General features: G+C 38.1%; 1 long non-coding RNA gene across 1 annotated transcript in view; it reads left to right on the top strand.

Moving 5' to 3' along the window:
- Positions 1-12,474, top strand: part of LOC104868937 — a 17,277-nt gene extending 4,803 nt beyond the window's left edge. The window contains exons 3-4 of the long non-coding RNA XR_782135.2: positions 10,303-10,401; positions 12,016-12,474. This is a non-coding gene — a long non-coding RNA (uncharacterized LOC104868937). The remainder of the gene's footprint in view (positions 1-10,302; positions 10,402-12,015) is intronic.
- The last annotated feature ends 54 nt before the right edge of the window (positions 12,475-12,528 follow it).

Here is a 12,528-nt window from a genome sequence, read left to right as displayed (position 1 = left end):
AAAAAAAAAAAAAAAAAAAAAAAAAAAAAAAAAAATTTAAAATACGTGAAGTTTCCTAAAGTAATGTTGATAAAGAGGAAGAGCACCAATTCTGCTAACTTGCACTGAAGTACTTGAACTTCTTTACAAAGCCCACCACTTTCTCTTACAGATCACTGAGCATGCCTTCCAATGTACCCATTATTGTAGAGTATAAAATTGTTGGCATGGGGCATTTTAGGTATTCAATCTTGGCTCTCAGACCAAGGATGAAGAATGATTTAGGTATTCCTAGAACCCGAGAAAACAGAACTGAAATACAAGGAAAATGGTAGAGTTTGTGGATGACAACTCAACTTCTCTGAGATCTGATGCCTCGAGTCTGGACAACAGCAACTTGGAGAAAAAAAAAACAAAGAGAAAATTAGTTTCCCAGGAGCTAGGAGGGATCTGACAAAAAAAAAAAAATTAAAAGATACAGAGAAACTGAAGAAACAGAATACAATACAGAGAAGGGAAAGGACCCTCTGCACTTTGTTACAGATCACGAGCTGCAAGCAGCTCACTGTGGCTTGCAGGACAAAGTTAAATGAAAAGTTTCTCCTCACAGAGAAATACTGCAATAGAATGGACTGGGCAGGCAGTCGCTGTAATCTACAAGGAGAATGCAGGACTCTGCTCCCAGTGTGTCCTTCTACAGGCAACAGCTAATGAGTGACTCTAATAAAAGCATCTGCCATATCCCTGGAGAGAGGGTGTGGTCAGACGCCATTCTGAAGAAGGGATGATTGTTTGAATCTGGGACCCAGAGTAGCCACTTGGCACCACTCCAGGGTTTCCAGTGTTACATTCCCAAAGTAAGTGGGTGAAGGACAGCCACAGGAGGCCGCAGGAGACAGCCAGCAGTCAGAGAGCAGGTTGGAAAGAGAACCCTCTGAGGAGTCAGCGTCCTGGGTCAGAGGGCAAGCTCAGCCTAAGTGGCCCAGGTTTTGAAAGTTTTGGCATTGGTGTACTTGTCTTATTGTCTGCTGATGCCTGCATTTAATACAGATGTGGGGGTCAGACTGCTTTTTGTTTTTTGTTTTTTTCGTACCGGGGACTAAACTCGGGTTCTTGTGCTTATGAGCCAGGCGTCAGAATCACGGAGCTAAAGCCCCAGCCCAGACTGCTTTCCTTATCTACCAGCATGAGCAGGGATACATCTTGACTTGGACACTGTCCCCAAATTATAAATTCTGGAAGAAAACCATACATTCAAAATAATAGAAAAAAAATTTTTTGCCTTTCTCTCTTCCTTTTTTTTTTCTCTTTTTCTTTTATGATGTGTATTCTTATTTCTTCTTTCCTTTTTCTTCTTCACTAGTTTATAGAGGATAGGGGAATTTTATATTGTCCTTTTTCCTTATTTCCTTTTTCCATCTCTTTTTCATACTTCCATTTTCCACTTTTTTTACTTTTTCTTTTCTCGTCTCCTTTTAAATCCCCTCCCTGTAATTTTCCCTCTTACTTATGTTCACCATGTAATTTCTTCTTTTCTCTCCTTTTTAATCATCATTTTTTTCCTGTTAACCATACCTAATTTTATAAACGTCCCGGTAACCCCATTAGGATCCTTTGCCCCATTTCTTTCTCTTCCTTCTCATATAATATAGTTTAAGGTTTAAAATTTTCTTCTTTCATTCCTATATCTTTAACACTATAACAATAAATCTTTACTGGTCTTCACATAGTTGACTCTGGAGAGATGCTGTTGAATTATTTTCTACCATTAGAGGAGATATAGCTGTCACATTTACTGCATAAAAATTGTGGGTCAACACTTGGGATGTCTTGATGTTTATGCTGTAATTGCGAATTTCCTCTACAGGGTCAAGGGTGGTACATAATTGGTTCTTTTGGTATGCTAATATCCTACTTGCCTTGAATGATAACTACTATAGCTGATTTGCTTCATATTGGTCACATAATTGTGGTTATTGATGGATTTTCTTCATAAATTAACACCCAGATTACATTTCTGACATTTCCTAAGAACTCAGTGTTGGACCAATTACGCTGCAGCTTCCCCTCCCAAATTAATTAAGGTGGCTGTGTCTTGGGACAGAGGCAGAGGACTATAGGTAGCCATACCCAAAATACATCACTGAAAAGTGACTAACTGAAGAGACCTCTAGATTAGCATTTAAGTCTTTACATTATAAACATTCACAAACCTCAGCCAAAACAAAACAAACAACAAAGGAAGCGTGAGAAGACCAGACAACAAAATGCCCCTCCAGACTCCCAAGTCCCCTACAGTCAATCCAGAGGGGTTCGACGGGGTAGTTAGAACAAGCCATATACAAACTATTAAAATAGATAATGAAGGAGCTTAGAAAACAAATCAGAGAGGTACTCAGTGGGATGACAGAAAATATAGCTAGGACTGGGGATTTAGCTCAATGGCACTGAACCTGCCTGGCAAGGGCAAGGACCTGAGTTCAATCCCCAGTACCAGAAAAAAAAAACAAAAAAAAACAAAAAAAAGAAAATATAATTAAACAGGTCATAGAAGTAATAAATAAAATTGAGAAGCTTTCAAGAGATACTAATTAGAAGTAGATGAGCTAAACAAAATTATGTAAAACATGAACCACCAGTTCACTAGAGAATTACAGGCCATGAAAAGATTTCAATTAGAAATTCAGGAGATTAAAAGTTATATTGAAAGTATGGGCAGTGGAAATGACCAATGTGAGGCCAGAATTTCAGAACTAGAAGACAATGATGCCTTCAAAGACCAACTACTCAAAGATATCTTACAGGCAATAAGAGAACATGAAAAACATATCAGCTAGATGACACAAAGAAGACTAAAAATAACTGAAAAATCAGAAGATAACCACAAGTAGCATAAAAATACTGTTCAGAGAAATAATGGCAGAAAACTTCCCAAATATATGGAAAGAAATAAATATATAGGTGAATCAGGCATATAAAACCCCAAATAGCCAAGACAAAGAAGGTGGCAGAAGTCCATCACTGGAACAAAATCATTAAAATTGTTAAAAGAAACAAATCACATATAAAGTCAAACTCATTAGAATTATAGGAGAATTACCACCAACACAAATCTTAAAGGCCAGGTGGCTTGAGATGAAATATTTCAAGCCCTAAAAATAACAACTTCCAATCCTGACTTGCGTGTCTGCAAAACTTTCCTTCAGACCTGATGGATAAAGTATTACCATGATAAGAAACACCTCAAGAAATTCATGACCACCAAACCAGCATTACAAAAATTCTCAAGGATATCCTAGAAAGAGACAGTGAAGTCAACAGTGCTACTAACTGAAAATAAATGAATATACCTGGCAGAATGAGCAGCTACAGAAGAGTAAAAAAAATAAGGAAATCAACAACCAGAAAACAATGCAATGACAGGAATAAGTCATTACCTATCAGTAATAACTCAGTGTGAATTGTCCTAATGCCCCAATAAAAAAAACACAGATTGGCAGAATGGATCAAACAACAAAACCCAACAATATTCAACATGCAAGAAACATTTAATCCAAAAAGAAAAGCACAGATTAAAAATGAAAAGGATGGAAAACAATATTCTATGGAGCAGGAACCCAGAAAAAAGCAGGAGTAGCTGTCCTAATTTCAGACAAAGTAGATTTCAAACCAAAACTGATCAGAAGAGACAAAGGTCACTGCGTATTGCTTAAAGGAAAAATCAACAGAAAGTGAGAAGTATAAGCATTTATGTACCAAACAGTGGTGCACAAAACTTCATAAAACAAACACTTTTGGGCATGAAAAAATCAAACATCAATACGGTTGTATTGGGACCTCAATACCCCACTGTCACAAATAGATCAACTAGACAGAGAATCAACAAAGAAATAGCAGAGTTGAGCCAAACCTTTGAATGAATGGACTCAATATATATCTATAGAATGTTCCACCCAATAGCAACAGAATACATCTTCTCAGGAACGCATGGAACTTTTTCTGAAACAGGTCACATACTAGCCAATAAAGCATGCTTAACTAAATGCAGAAAATTGAAATTACCCTATGCATACTTCAGATCATAGTGCAATGAAACTAAAATTCGAGGTCAAAAGAAATCACAGTAATTAAGGAAACACATGAAAATTAAACAATATCATCTTGAGCAATCAATGGATTTCTGAAGAAATTAGGCCCTGGAATCAAACAAAAATGTCAATATAAAATACCAACACCTATGGGACATAATGACAGCAGTCCTAAGAGGGAAGTTTATAGCTGTGAATGCTCACATTAAAAACAAAAAAACACAGGGCTGGGGATTTAGCTCAGTGGTTCTAGTTCTTGCCTTGCAAGCGCAAGGACCCAAGTTCAACCTCTGGTACCCAAATAATAAATAAAACAAAAACAAAGCAAATCAAGAACCTCAGGTTCCTAGGAAAATAAGAACAATCTAAACCCAAAGCTAGCACGAGGAAGGAAATTATAAAGATTAGAGGAGAAATAAATGAAATTGAGACTAAAAATGTTATAAAGTATCAAGGAGTTGAAGAGATAGTTCTTTGAAAGATTAAGCAAAATAGACAAATCTTTAGACAACCTTACCAAAGTAAGGAAAGAAAAGACTCAAATCCATGCAATTAGAAATGAAGAAAGGTAGGGCTGGGGATTTAGCTCAGTGGCACTGTTCCTGCCTTACAAGCACAAAGTCCTGAGTTTGATCCCCGGTAGCAAAAAAAAAAAGTATGTAGATATTCAGAAGAAATGGATAGATTCCTAGATACATATGAACTATTCAATAAGATGTAAACATTCCAAACAATTCAACATCAGTCAATAAAATTCAAGAAGCAATTTTAAAAAGCTGCCAACTAAGAAAATCCCAGCTCCTAATGGATTCACTGCCAAATTCTTCAAGAACTTTAGAGAACATCTAACACCAATACCCTTCAAACTCTGTATTGAAATTGAAAGAGAAGCAGTACTCCCAAAGTTATTCCTGGAAGCAACCTTAATTTCAAAATCATAAAGGACCCAGCCAATGTCTTTTAGCTGAACATAGATGCAAAAATCCTCAACAAGATACTGGCAAACAGAATGCAGTATATCATCATCATGAAAAAAAAGAAAAAATCACACATCATGACTAAGTAGCTTTCATCCCAGGGATACAGGGATAGTTTAACCTACACAAATCAATGAATATAATATATCACATACACAGAAGCAAGGACAAAAATCACACGATCATCTCGATAGATTCAGAAAAAGTATTTGACAAAAATATAACATCTATTCATCATAAAAACCCTGAAGAAAATAGGTATAGGAAGTCTTTGTCTCAACTGATAAATGCTATCTATGATAAATCAATGGCCAACATTATATTAAATGGAGAGAAGCTTAAAGCTTTCCCTTTAAAATCAGGAATACGACAGGGGTGTCTGTGATTACTACTCCTGTTTAGTATAGTTCCCAAAATTCTAGTCATCAATCAGGTAAGAGAGAAATAAAATGGACATTTATAGAAAAGGAAGAAAATAAATTATCATTATTTGCAGATAACATGATCCTCTACATGGAAAATCCCAAAACTCCACCAAAAGACTCTTAGAATAACCAAATTCCATAGCATAGAAGGGTACAAAGTCAACACTCAAAAATAGGTAGATTTCTATATACCAACAGTAAACTCACTGACAGAGAAATTAAGGAAACAATATTTATCCCAATAGCATCAAGTAAAATTGCATACTCAGGATTTAACATAACCAAGGAAGCAAAATATTTCTATGATTAAAAACTAAAGTATGCTGAAAAAGGAGACTGAAGAGGATATTGGAAAATGAAGAGGTGTTCCCTGTTCCTGAATAGGCAATGCCCATTAAAATACCAATAGAACTCTTCAGAGAACTAGAGCAAACATTCTAAAATTTGTGTGGAGCCAGAAGCTACCTAGAATGACAAAAGCAACTTTGGGAAACAAGGGAAAGGCAGAAGCCCTCACAACCCCAGACTTCAAGTTATACTACAAAGCTCCTATGATAAGAACGGCATAGTACTGGCAAAAAACAGAATAAAACAAAACAAAACAGAACAGACTTGTGGATCAAAGAAACAGGTTGGTTAGAGGGTGCAGAAACAACTCCAGGCACACTCAGCTACCTTATCTTTGACAAAGGAGCCAAACACGTTGAAGGAAAGATAACCTCTTTAACAAATGGTGCTGGGAAAACTGGCTATACACATGCAGAAAAATGAATCTAGACCCTTGTATGCACTAAAATCAAAATGGATGAAAGAATATTCAACAAACACTCTACTGGAAAACAAAAATGAAACTCTTGAAGACATAAGCAAAGACTTTTGAACAAGACACCAGTTGAACAAGAAATAATGTCAAGAATCAAAAAATGGGATCACATTCAGTTAAAAAAGCTTCTCTACAGCAAAGGAAACCACCAACACAATGAAGAGGCAATCCACAGAAGGAAAAAAAGAATTGCCAGCTATTTATCAAATGACTAATATCTAGACTATATATTGAAGAGAAAAAATTAGACCCCCAAATTTAGAGACTAATCAAAATAATGTATATCTGAAATGAATAGACACTTCTCAGCTGAAGAAGTACAAATGGCTGTTAAATACATGAAAAAAATATTCAACATTACTGGTCATTCAAGAAATGCAAATTAAAACAACACTGAGATTACATCTCACTTCAGAAAGAATAGCTATGTTAAAAAATTAAATAATAACTAATGCTGGAGAGGCTTCAGGGAGCAAGAAACACTTCTTCATTGTTGGTGGGAGTGTAAACTGGTACAACCACTATGGAAATCAACATAGCGATTCTTCAAAAAAACTAAAAATAGAAATTCCATTTGATCCAGCTCTTCCCCCAGTAGGCATCCTCCAGAAAGAGTAAAAGACATTATACAGTTATACATGCATACCCATGTTTATAGCAACACAATTCATCATAGCTAAATCCTGGAAATGGCCTAAATGTCCATCCACAGATGAAAGGATAAAGACAGGGTGGTATATGATGGAGTACTACTCTGCCATAAAGAAAGACAAACTTGAAAATGGATGTATATTGAGACGATAATGTTAATTGAAATAAATAAGACAAACCTAAATATCACATGGTTTCTCTTATATGAGAATCACAGCATACAAATAAGGTGCAAAATAAAGAATAGACATTAGAAAATTGTGAGATGGATCTTTGGCATATGAAAAAGGAACCAAAAGACAGAGGGAAAGGAGATTAATTTTTAAAATGGGGAGACCATGAAGTGCCATGTACACACACCAAATCCCTGCGAGGAATGTGATCGTTATGTATTACACACACACACACACACACACACACACTCTTACTCTACCAACAAATGTATACATACTTCAGGAAATGAAAAATAGTATGTTGGTTGAACAGATAGTGTTGCCCTCATATGGAGGTCCCTAGAAGATGTCGTATATCACAGAAAACCCACTACAGTGCTGGTCCTTAAAGAAGAAATTGAAAATGCATGTGGAGAAATCTCAGTAACCAAGGTCACCCAAAAAGCAGTTCGCTGTACTATAAATGTATGGAAGCCAATGGCCACCATTTTGAGTATTTCTCATAATGGTAGAGACCAAAGTTAACTTACACTAATCTCACGATGGTTCAATAAATTTAGTGTTAAAATATGCAAATTTTTCTTTTCCTGATGGATTAAGGAGTCCAAGAAGTGCACAGAAGAGGAGGAAGGGAAGGGAGGGGTTAATAAAAGGAATGGAGAAATGGCATATGCATGTACCAACTCCCTATGGTGAATATATTAATAATGTATGAAAACCATGTACCAATTTAAAAAATAACACCCACAAAATTTAAAAAAAGAAAATAGAACCAAGCTCTGAGATGCATGTATTGAAGTATTTTCTATCACCAGATTTTTACCTCTGAATACATATGTAAATATTATTTTTCTGTAAATACTTTATTTTCCCCCTCTAGTCTCTATATTTAAAGAAGCACAAATCAAATCTTGTATTTTAAACCTAGAAAAATTTCTGCTTTAGTCAGAAATATCTCTTGTGATATTTATAACAAAGGTGTCTTGAGTGTAAATACAGTTTTAGAATTGTTTTTCAATTTAAAGTTGTCTGAATTTCAAATGTCACAGGGGGGTTACTTTATTTGGCTCATGACTGTTGCCAAATACCTTGCTAAATTCTCAGCGAAAACTACCCTTTCATATAAATGTGTGCTTCCATTTAGAGTAGTCTGGTACAAATATTTTATGGAGATAAAAATAAAAAGTATTTCAAGTACAACAGGTGACCAGAACTTTTGGGGGAATTAATTGTCTAATGTATTTAGGTATTTTAATTTGTGCTCAAATAAAAAGGAAGTGCAGAACAAATCTTATGTATTTCATCCTTTTGTCTTTTAGCAAAAATCCACATTTTTCAAAGCTTAATGTACCAAGAGTCATGTTAGTTTTATAAAGCTGGTGTTATGGGCTAGTATCTCCTTTTAGTGTAGTGCAGTGGTGGTGAGCCTATAGCAAATGTGCCACAGTGGGCTGTTTGTATCATTGAAAGCTCTAAAAGATTCTCTATCACTGGCCTTGAGGATCTTTTATAGGAGTACTGGAAGCTTTAGTAGATGTGTGATGGCACCCAATGAGTTTGGTTTTGTAAAAATTTGTCTAGTATGAATAGCCTCGTTTGGGACTCTATTCCTTTAATGGATAAAGATGGCTTAAATTCTGTGAATGTTGGGTCCAACCAAGGAAGTGCAAAGGCCCTGCATCTGTGAAGTAACACTGGTAAAAACACATCCCATAATTGCTGCAAGAAGCATAGGCTAAGGTATTAGTATGGGCAGAGAACTGTGGGATTCAAGACCATTTCCAAGATAAAAATTGGTTACTGACTCTAGCAAAAGAGGGAAGAGAACAGAATCAAGGAGGAGTCCCAGGTCCTAGCATGTGGGAATAGATTTCATCCTGGAGAAGAGAGCATGAAGGAGATGGTGAGATGACAAATTCTTTTTTTTTTTTAGCTTTAATTGAGTTTATTGGTACATTTTAGGGATACAGTACAGTTACATTCATTGTTGGGATCTTGTACCTCTACATGACAAGTCTTGATTCTCATTTTTTCCCCTTACCTCTGCCCTCCCTTCACCCCTTCCTCCCCTCCCCATCTACAAACACTTTATTTTCATCTTTTGATTCTCTCACATTTTTTTCTTTTCCCTTTTTTTACTCTTCCCCTACCCATCCCACCTTCCCTACACCTTTAGCTCCTTTCATCCCATTTCTAAATGTCAGTAATCTTATTAGAATCTTATGTGTTGTTGCAGATTATTCACACCAGGGGACAAATTCTTTATAACACACCAAGTTTGACTAAGCTGTGGGACTTCAGGTGAATGCTAGGGTTTAAAGCACAGCAATGGAACTCATGGGTATGAGTCCTATAACCTAGAAAGGATTCTGAAAGAAGCTACCGAGACATCAACATTTAAAATAGGCATGCCCAGAAAAAAGAAGGCCAGAAGAGAAAAAATTGGAGAGAGTAGGAGAACCAGGAACGTGCAGGGTCATAGCTGCAGAACAGTTTCAAGAGAATAGATTTAGCTCAGGTGCTGGAAGAAGCCACATTCTAGAGATCTAATACATAATAGGAGGTGAGGAAGAGGGAGTAAAAATGAATGGGAGCCTGGGGCCAGGGATTTAGCTCAGTTGTGCCATTGCCTGCCTTAAAAGCACAAGGTCCTGAGTTCAATCCCCAGCACCAAAAAAAAAAAAAAAAAAAAAAAAAAAAAGGGAGCCTTGAAAGAATCTTTTATAAAAACAGCGCATTAGCTGCCTAATAAGTGGAGAAAGAAGAGCATCAGCAAAGTTAAGTCTCTTTTTGGTTGCTTTTTTTTTTGTTTAAATTAAGATATTCACATAACATAAAATTCACTTTTAAAGTGTACAAGTCAGTGGTATTTGGCAGGTTCACAAAGTTGTATAATAATTATCACTATCTAATTGTAGAACACTTTCATCACTCCTGTATTAATTTTCTATTGCTGTGACAAAATACCTAAGGTAAGCAAGACTTAAATCCATCAAGGAAATATTAAATCTGGTAGCTCCATTTCCAGTACTTGAGGCATATGGTGGCAAGATATGAACTCTAAAGGGTTGGGCAGGCTTGCCTTTGTGGCCCTTCTCTCAAGCTAGTTCTGTTCTCTGCCTGGGGCTTTCCTCCACAGTATTCTATAGTCCTAACAACTCTGATTTCTTGGTGTCTCTATTGCAGTATTGGTTTCACTCTCACAGCTTCACCGATCACCTTGACACCAAGGACTGCTGCCAGTAGCAACAGTAGATGGGCCCCCTTGAGTCATGGCTGCAGCAAGTGAGTACCTGGATGGGCTGGATGTAGGGTCTCCAGCTTTCTAGGAAGCAACTTTCCTAGTAATCCTTTGTGCATAGGGTACCCCAGGGCTCTCAAGTCTTTGAATTTGTGATGGGTGGAGTCTTGCTTTTGCTTTTTGCTGATTCCTGAGATTCCCTGAAAGCACCTTTCCTATTATTCTGGTGCAAAATAATTGGCTTCCTTTTAATGGCACTGATCTCTTTAGCAACTGCACTCTCCTACGTTGCAGCTTCAAGTGTTTTCCTTTTCTTGGAAAACTGCATGGTTTTCAAATCTTTTTTGCTCCACCTTTCTTTCCTGATTCAAACTGTAAATCTAGCTAAAAGCAACCAGCAATTCTCATGCCACAGACTGAATGCTGAGCTGTCTTGCTCTCTGCCAGGTAAACCAGTCCATCATTTTAAAACTAGGACACCCACAAAGTTTCCGGTTGTGGACAAAATATAGACAAGTTCTTTACCAGAACATAACATAAAAGGGCTCTTGTTCAGTTCTCAAGGGTCTTCATTTCCACCTGAAATCTCATCAGCACACCCCTCATTGCCCACAATCCTATCAGCTTTCTGGTCAGCTGAGCTCCCTTGAGAATTGCCCATTAAGGTCCACTGATAGCATTTTATACCTTTTCTAGTCTGCTCCTCCAAACATTTCCATTTCTTCCACGAACCAGTTCTAAGTGCTTCAGAACCACACAGTCAGGCACACACAGCACCACTTCTTGTTACCACTTTTCTATGTTAGCTTTCTAACAAAATACCTGAGATAAGCAATTTAAAAGGAGGAAAGATTTATTTTGGTGAGTTTCAGAGGTTTTAGTCCATGGTCAGTTGGCCCTATCATTTTGGCTCTTTGGGAATGCCTGGTGGTGCAAAGCTGCTTACATCATAGTAGTTTGGAATCAAAAAAGAGGGAAAAGGAGGGGCAGAGTTCCCAGTATTCCCTTGGAGGACACTCCCCCAGTGACCTCACTTCCTTCCATTAGGCCCCACCTCCTAGAAACTGCACTATTCCCAACTGGGGACCAAGCCTTCAACACATGAGTTTTGGAGGACATTTAAGATCCAAACCACAGAGCAGCCCAAATTAAACTCTACCTATTAGTCACTCCTCACTCCCCCTCTTCCAACCACTAGAAACCACTTTATTTCCTGTGTATGTCATTATGGACAATTCATATAAATGGAATTGTATATATAATGTGTTCTTTGTGACTGACTTCTTTCGTTTAGCATGTTTTCAAGATTTCATCCACGTTACAGCATGCATCAGAACTAATTTTTATGAGAAATTGCATGGATAGATGATAATTTGCCTATCCATTCCTCAATCAATGGACTATCCAGTTGTTTCAACTTTTTATCCTGCGTGTATGCTGTTGTGAATATGTTCAAGTTTTTGTGTAGACAAATTCTCCTGAATACATGCCTAAGAGTGGAACTGCTGGGTCTCCCTTTATTTTGCGGGGGAGTCACTTGACCTGGTTTATGGGCTGAGCTAGGGAGCCGGTGGAGGGAGGGACACGGGATGGGGAGGGAGAGGGAGGTGCTGGAAGAGAAGAGCTACTTCTTCCTGTGTCGTTATTCGCTCTAACAGGACCCTGCAGGAGACTGAAACCAAGTTGGCTCGACATTTACTAGACGTTCTGCACACACGTCACCCTCGCTGGCCAAGAAACAGATTCAGTGCGTGAACAACGCCCCTCAGACCCCGCGGAGCTGGGTCGCGGCCGGGAGCCTCCTTTTCTGATGCAGTTCATAGTACTGGCGTCTCTTCTGCTTAGAACCTGGCCCGTTCAGGGTTGGTTTCTTCCCTTAGATTCTTTCACAGGTAAATAATGACGATTTACTGAGAACCTGAACTGATTCTTTGCTCCTCCCGTCATATAGAGCTCCAGGCCGTTGCAGTTAAGAAACCATGCTTGGGTACCAGCGACAAGGGACCAAGAACAGAGCCCTCAGAGCCACAGCGCATGCTCATTTTTCCGGCCCAAGAGGGGGCGGGGAGTGGGCAGGGCCGGCATCGCCCAGGCCAATCGGAAGCGAGCACCCCCGCCCTCCGCGCAGGTGGACCCAGTTTGACCCCGGCGGTGGGCGGAGGAGGCGGGAC

Source organism: Fukomys damarensis, unplaced genomic scaffold (genome assembly GCF_012274545.1).
Source record: "Fukomys damarensis isolate Sample0158 unplaced genomic scaffold, DMR_v1.0_HiC HiC_scaffold_23, whole genome shotgun sequence".
NCBI lineage: Eukaryota > Metazoa > Chordata > Mammalia > Rodentia > Bathyergidae > Fukomys > Fukomys damarensis.
The sequence above is the reverse complement of the archived record's forward strand: the minus strand, read 5'-3'. Positions and strand labels throughout refer to the sequence as shown.